This window comes from Pimephales promelas, chromosome 8 (genome assembly GCF_988280905.1).
Source record: "Pimephales promelas chromosome 8, fPimPro1.hap1.1, whole genome shotgun sequence".
Classification (NCBI taxonomy): domain Eukaryota; kingdom Metazoa; phylum Chordata; class Actinopteri; order Cypriniformes; family Leuciscidae; genus Pimephales; species Pimephales promelas.
In genome coordinates this window covers 32950750-32961765 of record NC_142776.1, presented here as the reverse complement: position 1 = coordinate 32961765, position 11016 = coordinate 32950750, and the positions used below count along the sequence as shown (strand labels likewise).

The following is an 11016-nucleotide window of genomic DNA, read 5'->3' as shown; positions in this document are numbered from 1 at the left end:
AGAGGCTAAAGGAGTAGTTCACTTTTAAAAAACGTTTGCTGATAATTTACTCACCCCAATGTCATCCAAGATGTCTTTCTTTCTACAGTCGAAAAGAAATTAGGGTTTTTGATGAAAACATTGCAGCATTTTTCAAGGTTCAACGTTATCAAAATGAACAAATCTTTTTCCGAGTCAATTTGTTCGTTTTGTTCGTTGAATGAACCAAATGACTCGGAAAAAGATTCGTTCATTGTGATGAACGTGTTCGAACAGGAGAGTCACAAACGTGCGTCATAGAACAGAGCAAGGCGACCATTTGAGCTTATAAAACTTAAACTTTGTTATTTATTTATTAAATGAGCGACCGTTTCGCTTGATAAGACCCTTATTCGTCGCCTTGAATCGTTTAAAGCCCTTTGAACAGTTTGCACTTTGTACAGGAAAGTGTCTTTTGGACATTGAACCGTTTGGTTTCCAGTAAAGTGCATTATATGGAGAAAAAATGCTGGAATGTTTTCATCAAAAACCTTAATTTCTTTTCGACTGAAGATGGACATTTTGGATGACATGGGGGTGAGTAAATTATCAGCAAAAGTGTTTTAAAAAATGAACTACTCCTTTAAAGGGGACATTCACCCAAAAATTTTAATTCTGTCATCATTTACTCACCCAATTGTTTCAAACCTGTATGAACAACAACAAAAAGGTATTTTGAAGAATGTTGGTAAGCAAACTGTTGACGGGCCCCATAGACTTCCATAGTATGGAAGAAAAAAAATACTATGGAAGTCAATAGGGACCATCAACTGTTTGGTTACCAACATTCTTCAAAATATCTTCTTTTGTGTTCAGCAGAAGAAAGAAATTCATACAAGTTTGGAACTTGAGGATGACAGGTTCCCATCATGGGACCATTTTATGGATTTAGTTTTGATTCATTCATTTTGTTTTAATATAATTTTTTTAATTTTGATTACATTTTTACATCACATAAATATAAGAATGCTATAGTATGGAAACCCAGTGAACATTTTGAATAGAATGTAGCACCACCACAAATCTAATAAAAGGTTTCTAACACGCTAATTGCATTAACAGTTAACAGGACAAGTGCCTTCACAAACTGAAAAGAATGGTTTCTTGAGTTCTTGCGTCACTGAACGGAATGTGGCAAATTTAATTTGTAAAGTTCATTGCTGATAACATACAGTAGGTTTATACTCAGTCTTTATTTGGAAGAATGAACCCATTATCAGTGCTAAAGCTTCTCCATTTTTTTTATCTCATAGTAACCCAGGTCTTTTGTTATCTGTTTGAGTAAAACCGTCCTCATTTGCTAAAGCTTCTCCGTTTTTTTTTTTTTTTTATCTCATAGTAACCCAGGTCTTTTGTTATCTTTTGTTAAAGCTTCTCCGTTTTTTTTTTATCTCATAGTAACCCAGGTCTTTTGTTATCTGTTTGGATCTGCACTGGATCATTTCACACTGCAGTCAAGGGTCCACAACTTCTAATAACAGTTGGTCATCTGTAAGGAGACTACAGTGAAGAATTACAGGGAAACCTTTAACCATTAAATCAATGTACTGTAGTATAATTAAGGATACAATGTATGTTACCTTCACCTCACTGAAAGGCTACATGAAGCAAGACTGCAGATGATTCAGTGTTTAGGGTGTAGGTTTAGCTGTAGATTAATGAAGGGATATTGAATGGAGGTGTATTTACTCATGCTGTGGTAAACAAAACCACAAGGATACGTCAGCTCTTACCAGACCACTCAAACCAGTAGACTGTTTTATTTAGGGTCATCTAAAAACAAGACATTTAATACGCTTGCTCACCCATTTTGTTCACAGACAACATGTTTTATGGGATTCAGGAGTTAGGCTAGGGTGACCATAGTTTGATTACAAAAAAACGCAGGACACTCGGCCCGGAAAACAGATGCTCAAATGATACTCGAAGTTTACTCAAAGATGCCTTATTAATTTCAATACATTTAAAGTATAGGCTATGCCTCCTCTGTACGGATAGAAAATTGTTATATTACAAGACCCAAATTCAAATAGGCGCCTTCTCAGAGGTTACTCAACAGGGGTTTTATTCTGACAGGTTTCAAAAATAATTAATGAAATAATGATAGAAATAATATCTCTTCTGTATTAGAAAAAATAATATATAAATAATAAATAACTAAAAGAAATTGGACAAAAATAGCTCTCACAAACATACAAAAAGAAACTAACATAATATATTTATATCTTTAGTTTTCTTCCTCTTTATCCTGTTTTTCTTCCTCATCCTCCTTGTTTGCCCATCTTTTGCTGTAGAGCTGATCTTTCCCAGCAGTTTTTTTTTTTTAAACCAGGACATTTTGATTACTTTATAAAAAACAGCCACGACGGCCAGGACAGTATGTGAAAACAGGACATGTCCGTCCTGGGAAAACAGGACTGTTGGTCACCCTAAGTTATGCTATCTGTTGTTGACTGTTCTTTTTTGTTTTGTTTCGTTTTTGTTTTGTTTTGTTATTGTTGCTCTTAAAATTGTATGGCAACGTAAAAGATCTCTTCCTGGCAGAAAGGAAATGCACATCCTTTTTATTCATTTATTTGAAGTAGGCTATCTTGTTGAAGGAAAGAGCATCTAGCGTTTGACATTGATGAATGCAGGACATTTCCTGGGCCTCAAACATACAACGAGAACACATTAGCACAATCATATAGTGGACAGCAATTTTAATACGATAACTTATAAAATATCTAAAAGACTGTGTCTGTTTTAAAGTGAAATGTGGTATTGGTGCTCACTTGACAGAAGTTAAAAATAGCATATTATGCTATAGGGTTGGGTTCTTACAGTTCAATCAGCTGTGTCATGCTCCCTCAAGACAGCACAATACATCCGGTTTATAACCACGCGTTAGACCATTAAATGCAATCAACTGGCATCAGTTACAGATGTTGGGAAAGTGATCCCAAGTTCAAAAGTTAAATGTGTGTCGGTCTTGAAAGCCAGTTGTTGAGCGTTCTCTCATTTCATCGACAATTATTAAGTCTAAAGAATCGGGAGTAGGTCTGGTGGGGGGAAAAGGGGTCTTGCTAGATGAGAGTAACTTCTTCTTTAGGGTTTAATGGCGGTTGGCAAACCCGGAGTGGACTAACTTGGAGATTAGTTTATTATGTTAGTCTGACTCCGGAGAAATCGAGAAGAACCGTTTCCACGCACGTTTTGGATCGGTTTGTCTGTAAGTAGGAAATAATAATGCACTTTTGAGGTCACACAGTGCCATCCAGTGGTGAAGAGTTGAAACGGTGAATGAGTTACGTCAGAGACATTCTGGTTACGTAGCGATTGAGCGTCAGGCGCTTGTTGATGATGTCACCAGTTCCACAAGCAGATTCGATAAATGGCAAATTTCGCCACCTGTAGTAATGTCATTCAAGATGCACACGTGCCACGGTGGAAAAACGGTGTCATTTTTACACTTTTACCCTTTTATTTTATTAAAAACGGAGATATTTCTTACTTGCGAGGTTCTGAGACGGTTCTGTTGCTGCTGTGGAGGTCCATGGTGAACTAGATGAATGTATCAGGTAATATAATGTAAAGATATTTTTAAAAACTGTAGTGAACCACAAATATCTGCAGGTGAACACAATGACAAGCTATTTTAAACTGTTATTATGACAGAGATCCTATGATATATTGCCTGCAGTGGTCCTGCAGTCTTGTAGAGGAATTACATGAACTTGTTGCACTTAAGAATCATTATTTTTATTCAATTTATAAAGTTTGTGCAAATCAGACATGCAAAGACATGGATCACAAATGTTGCAGTATGTAGTCCACAGCATTTACTGTAGGTCTCCCGTCCATTGTGATGTCAGGACTGACCCAAGAACACTGATTTCAAATGGTGCTAGATGCCATAAAGTACTCTATTGCACCATTTGAATCCAGCTTCCAGGAGCAGCAAGTGAGGAGATAGCACTGCAAAACAAAATACTAAAGATGCTATACATTCTGGAGCTTTTAGACCTCATTCTGCAAAGGTTGTTTTGAAGAGAATAATTTGTTCTGGACCATACATGCTTTTAATATTTATTGCTGTGCAAATAAACCTTTTCCCCAATACTTTACCTTGAAAGAAAGCTGTGAGATTTTGTGCACCTATACCCATATTTGAATTACTTTAGACCTGAGTCAATAGAATCAGTACACTAGAAAAGTATAGGGAGTGACCTAGAGGGAGGGAGAGCATTTGTTTACAAGTTTCATTTTCACTCATGTGCATCAGTTTATTCTTGGTTTGCTGCAACTGCGCACCTGATCGCTTGTGTAATGCTGATCCAGCTCTTAAAGGGAAAGGCGTCTTTATTGAAGCTTAGAATCTGCCATTTAAATGGAGTGGAAAAGAGAAAATACAACAGAAATATACAGTCAACAGATTGCAAACAGTTGAGACATGCAGTATGTTAGAAGATTAAACAGACTTTTATTTTGGAATACATTACTTAACCTCAGCATTGAACAGACACTGTTCCCTGTAAAGATGTCTTCAGGGACTTGTTGATTTTGAACTATCTTAAACTGTACGGCATATCACTAATTGTAATGTTGGGTCTAGATTTACCTGTTAATTTTTTTTTATTTTTTTTTTTTATAGCAAACAGGCCAATATATTTTTGGTCAGGCTAGACAGGATACTAAATATAACACTTTGTTTTGAAGTGATCTCTGCATTACATTAGCTTATTATTATCTCATATAAGAGTTAGAACAGAGATAAAGAGAGGGAGAGATAGAGGGGTTAAGAAACACACATATAACGTCTAAACGGCTTTTTTATTTGTAAATTTGCATTTCAGTAAATAAAATATGGGCAAAAGATTATTAGTATGATGGCATGCCTACCTGTTTCAGTACATTCAACAAGCGTATGCGGTCTGACTGCGCCGCCTAGAGGAAAAAGTGAGCACTACGCTAATGATTTGTTTACCTCGTATAGTCAAGTGCGCACTAGCAAATAACTACTCCAAGTTTATTGTTAAACTCGCTGAATAAGACCGACGTTGTCGCAGTTTGCCGTCATAAGCATTCATTTACTGAAATGAAGTGTCTATGTGGTGTTAAAACAGGCAACAAATAGATGTTAAGCCCCTTTTAATCCGTGTTCCACTATTATTTCTTGACAATAACACTTTACGGTCCCTCTTTGAAACAGATTAATCCGAATCGACAAAAAGTACGCACTTCTGATAGCCTACTGACGTACGCAACGCATCTCTTGCTCGCGCAGCATCCTTTTCCTGCCGTTGTCTTGAATGCGACGCCTCCAGTTGGATGAGACTGGTGAACACTCACTTATGATTATGTCATGATCAGTCGCGACGCGTTAATATAAATAAGGAGCACTCCACGAAATCTCTACGCAGGCGAAATTCCCTAACGAATCTCCATATTGTCGCAATAGCTATGATGACGCAGTAATTCTAATGCCTGTTGGAATAATTATCAACATATTTCGCTCTCAGATTTCAAGTGATGACATCAATTCTTCAAGCATTATTTGTCATATCATTTATTAACTGTGCTTAACTAAAATATTAAGGAAATTTAAAATGAAATAACTATTATCCTGGTTTACAAACAAATAAATAAAATAGCCTACATATTTCTACTTACATGGATAGCCTACATTCAAACGATTGACTTCCAATGAAATCTTTTCTTTGTTACCTGCATGCCATGGATGCCTGCACTCTTCACTTGTTTCAGTCCAACCCAATTCCTCAGTTTCTTTTCTTGAGACATAGTCTCCTCGCATCATTACAAGAACCCTATCGATTTTTCCAGTGCGAAATTCTCAAGCCCCGCCCCCTCCCAGACACTCCCCCGGCGTCTGATTGGCTGCAGCGCGTTACACGTTCCAAAAACACTTCTGGATCACATGTGCTTGACGCATGTTTACAAACATTGTACAGGTCACGTGGTACAGGGCACCATTTAATGCGCATCGCTGGGACACTGTCGCAACGTCTCATAGAAGAGAACAAAAGGACAAGGTCCCAAGTTTACATGAAACCATCTGTTGTTGCATTCCATCGTGTTAAAAAAGATCCGAAGCACTAAATCTTGTTTATGTGATCATATAGTAAGGAAAATTGGCAATAACATTGGCATAACTCACTATCTTAGTATAGAAAACATTTATGTTTAGATAAATTACGTCATATTTTCAAATTGAGTAGGCCTAATCACATTAATTAACTAACTAAATATCAAATAAAAGCACATGCGTATGACAAATTATTTGATCACTTTCTGCATGTCAAACGTTAGTGGAAGATGTTTAATGAGATGAACTACTCTATAGTAGGCTATATTATTGCATTCGTTTGGTCATTTTACAGAAGAGTTTTTGCATTGCTAATTATTTTAGCTGTTCAAATGACACCTTTAAAAGTCTAAATGAAATCCTGATTGTTTATATTTTCAATATAACATATTTTGGCCAACCAATAGGCTAGGCCTAAGGAAAGAACAGTTTTAGTGAAATAATTCCATGTTCATTATGACTACCAATTGTAATAATACTAATTATAACTTTTTTTATATATATACTTTTTTGCATCAGAATGTTAGACAACAAATAGGGAAATATCTGTAAAAAAACAAAACAAAATCGCTTTTATAGCCCACCCCTATTTGTTTTTCATATTTCTTGTATGATAGAGAGAAAACTTTACTAAGTGCTTGCTGAGAAAGTGTTTGTGACAATAAGAAAAGTTTATTGTTTTACCTCTTCGATTTGTCATTGCTTTAAAGCAGATTGTTATTGTCCAGTAACAACTTTGCCATGCAGGATCTCTTTATACACACTAGGGGGCGATATTTACTTAAAATACGGTTCACTAAAGCCGTTGCTGATGTTGTTGTCACTCTTACAAAGTGGACTATTTTCTAGGTTGCCCACTGATGTAATATGTAATGTTATATTTCATAATAAAAAAATAGGTCAGCATGGTCTTTTATTCCAAAAGCCATATTTTAAACAGACATAATCAACCGATTCATTGTCATTCTCAATGGAGCAGTGATTTATAATACAGTAGTGCACAAATGTGAAAAAGAGGGAAGTGTCTGGGAATTGAGCATGAAATGTACATGTGTTGGTCGTAAAACAGCGTTAGGGGGAGGGCATGACATCTGGGTGAAACCACCCCTCATGTTCATTCTCATTGCTGACAGGTTTATCTGTGTGTGTGCGTGTGAAATGAATCGATGTGTCCCATGCCTGGTTAGGGAGGTTGATGCATTCTTCTGCAGAACAAAGATAGAGTTTTTCTTAAACTTTTTGAGGTGGTGGACCACCTAAACCCAAGTTAGTGTTGCTGTGTTGAGTTCATACAGAGTCATGTTTTAATAGCACCAGTTTACATTCATCAGCCTATGTGTGGCATATTGAAGTCATCTCTGATTATTTAGTTTATTCATTAAGCCCTTTGTTTGTTGCTGAACTAGATCTGGTGTGTCAGTGAGTGTCCCGTTGCTATCCAAACTCTGAGGCTTGCAGATGGCTCTCACTAAAGGTCTATATTTAGCTCTGTGGTATTTCTGGAGTGTCTGTAAAGAATCTACTTTTAATAAACAAATGTGCATCTAAATTATTACATACACCTGTATAGTAATTTGAAATATGAATTTAATGGATAGAAAACTCTAGCATAAGAGTGAAAATTTTAGCACCCCATATGAAGATAAAATGGGGGTAGTAGTGTTTATTGAAACCAGCGTTGGAGAAAGTTACTTTTAAAAGTAATGCATTGCAATATTGTAATACTTTTTTTACTATCTAAAAAAGTAACTAATTGGAAAAATGTAACTTTTTATGGAAAGTATTGCAATTTCATTACTTTTACGTTACCTTTTTCTCACCTGGGCTGGGATTGGTTGTTTGTTTTTTGATAACATTTTTTTTTTTTTTTTTTTGTATTTTCGGAAAACATAAACGGGCCCCTTTTCACCAAATGTGATATTGAATAATCCTCAGGCTGAAGGAAATGCAGAAAATCCAAATAATAAAAAATAAAATAAGATTAAATACATAAAGTACATTTGTGTAATTTAATTATTATACATTTGCGTAATATTCAGAGTTTGAGTTTCACTGTTATTCATTTTGAGGAACACTGAAATAGTGCAAGTGAGAGGAGTAAATGCATGTTCACATTTACTCTAGAACTACAATAACCATCATCATCATCATCATCATCATCATCATCATCATCACACAACGCCTCTGCACTCCCGATTTCTCTCATCATGATGACAGGGAGCAATATAAGGGGAAACAAAGTCACTTGCGTTACTTGTTTGAAAAAGTGACTCCGATATTTTGTTGTAGATTTAAAAGTAATGCAATACTTTACTCATTACTTGAAAAAAGTAATCTGATTACATAACTTGCATTACTTGTAATGCATTACCCCCAACACTGTTTGAAACAGTCTATTTAGACTTTACTTGTGTACTGTAAAGTCATGAGTACTCCCCAAAAATGATACTCGAGTAAAGTACAAATCCCTTCAAAATTGTACTTAAGTAGTACTATACTCAAGTAAATGTACTCCGTTACTGTCCGGCTCTGCTTTTCTAAAACTTTAGTTTAAGAGCAACTGGGAAAAAAATTTCACTTGCAAATGTCCACAGCAAAATTGTCTGTATTTTCTAGCTGTTGATAATTTGGCTATTTTCATTTAATAAAATGATTCGCAATGTGAATGATTTCTATATTCCCCCTTCTCGACACCCATTAACTGGTTTACAGTCGGAGGGAAATATCCGCTCAGCCTTCAGTTTTTTTCCTGCTATTGCTGAACGCATAACACACACACATACACAGAGAGCGAGAGAGAGAGAATACCATAGTAAAAAATGTTCCACTGTGAGGCTCCACAGAGAGTTTAACACACTTCACTTGATCCCATGACCGTGTGAATCCACTGAAATTTTAATGCATGAAGCAAGTTTGATGTGGCCCAGGGGACATTATTACTGCCTTACTAGTGTTTTCTTTGCTCTAGCCTCACTATGCTTACTCGTTTACTTAAACAACCATTCAAAGCCAAAGATTTATATTATTTATCTGCTGATTCTTAATGTATGTTGATTGTTAATGAACTGTAAAATGAGCAAGATGTTGTACTGTATATTTGAGTGTTTTGTAATCTGTGGACTTTTCCCCCATTTTGTTCGCTGACTTTGGGAGTGGAATTGATTTAAATTTAGTAAAATCTGTGATATAAACAGAATTTTAATACATTTTTCAGGATTCACTCGGAATTATTGATATGGTAGTCAAACATTATGAAAATTGTGTTTATTCTGGAGCAGTTTAGAACTTTGGCTTGCACAGTAAATGAAATGAGACAAACAATACAACTATTCACTCATACACACTTCTACATGCACAAAACAACAATGCTACAATCCCCCCATGAGTAACTGAATGTCTAGATTACACACCAATCCAAAAAGGTATAAAACAAAATATACTTTGTATAAAAATATAGGCAATTGCAAAATACATAAAGGTAAATGTCATGGCCTATCTGGTCAGTGATTCATCAGTCATTACTATCAAGATCTACATGCAAATGTGTTTTCAGTGAGTGACGTGTCTCACACAAGGATTTTTAGCAGTACTAATGAGTTACCGGTCTGCCACTCAAGCTTTTGACTTAATACACAATTTTCCATAGTTCAACTTGTAGCATAATGCTAGAAATGGCAAGGTCCTGAGCTTACTTTCCAGAAAACACACATACCGAATAAACGTATTTTGAATGTTCAAAAGCATCTGCCAAATACATCTGAAATGCATAAAAATCCTGAACATTACTGAAATAAATCAAATAAAAGTAGCGGGAGAAACCTTCACATAGGCCATTGATAACCGCATGCTAAAAAACATTGAATGCAAACAACAGTAAACTGAAATTAACATTAACATTTATGAATTTAGTATCATGAACAACTTTTACATTTTAAAGCATTTATTAATCTAACTTAATGTTGATTCAGAAATATACTATCGTTGTTTGTTAATTATTCTTAATTCGTAATACTTTTGAATTTTCATTTATACAACTTGATATGTTAAAATATGTAGAAAGTATGTGTACAAATTAGCATTAACCTAGATTAATAATTGCTGCAGTAACACTTTATTTTACAGTGTCTTTGCTACATAGTATGCTACTATTCCTTACCCTATAGTAATAGTCATTAATATTAGTCAGTACTTAATGTATCATTATACTGTAACACTGACACCTTAAAATAAAGCGTTACCAAGTTATTTCACTTTAAAAAAAAACTTTTGCTGATAATTTACTCACCCTCATGTCATTCTTTCTTCAGTCGAAAAGAAATTAAGGTTTTTTTAATGAAAACAATCCAGGATTTTTCTCCATATAATACACTTTACTGGGAACCAAACAGTTCAAGGTCCAAAAGACACTTTCGGTACAAACTGCAAACTGTTCAAAGGGCTTTAAGCGATTCCAGACGATGAATAAGGGTCTTATCACGCGAAACGATCGCTCATTTAAAAAATAAAAAACAAAGGTTAAGTTTTACAAGCTCAAATCGCGTTCGTGACTCTCCTGTTTGAACTTGTTCATCAAAATGAACAAATCTTTTTTTGTGTCATTTGGTTCATTCAACGAACGAATTGACTCGGAAAAAGATTCGTTATTTTGATGAACGAGTTCGAACAGGAGAGTCACGAACGCATCACAGAACAGAGCAAGGTGAGCATTTGAGCTTATAAAACTTAAACTTTGTTATTTTTTTTTTAAATGAGCGATCGTTTCGCTTGATAAGACCCTTATTCATCGTCTGGAATTGTTTAAAGCCCTTTGAAAAGTTTGCAGTTTGCACTGACACTCTCATTTGGACCTTGAACTGTTTGGTTCCTAATGAAGTGCATTATATGAAGAAAAATCCTAGAATGTTTTCATCAAA

The 11016-nt window shown here is 35.3% G+C and overlaps 1 long non-coding RNA gene across 1 annotated transcript; it reads right to left on the bottom strand.

The window, feature by feature from the left end:
- Positions 1–2576: 2576 nt before the first annotated feature.
- Positions 2577–5842, bottom strand: LOC148978124 (uncharacterized). The gene is made up of 2 exons (XR_016169551.1): positions 5725–5842; positions 2577–4376 (listed from the first exon to the last, which is right to left on the bottom strand). It is a non-coding gene; the product is annotated as an uncharacterized LOC148978124 (long non-coding RNA).
- Positions 5843–11016: the final 5174 nt, after the last annotated feature.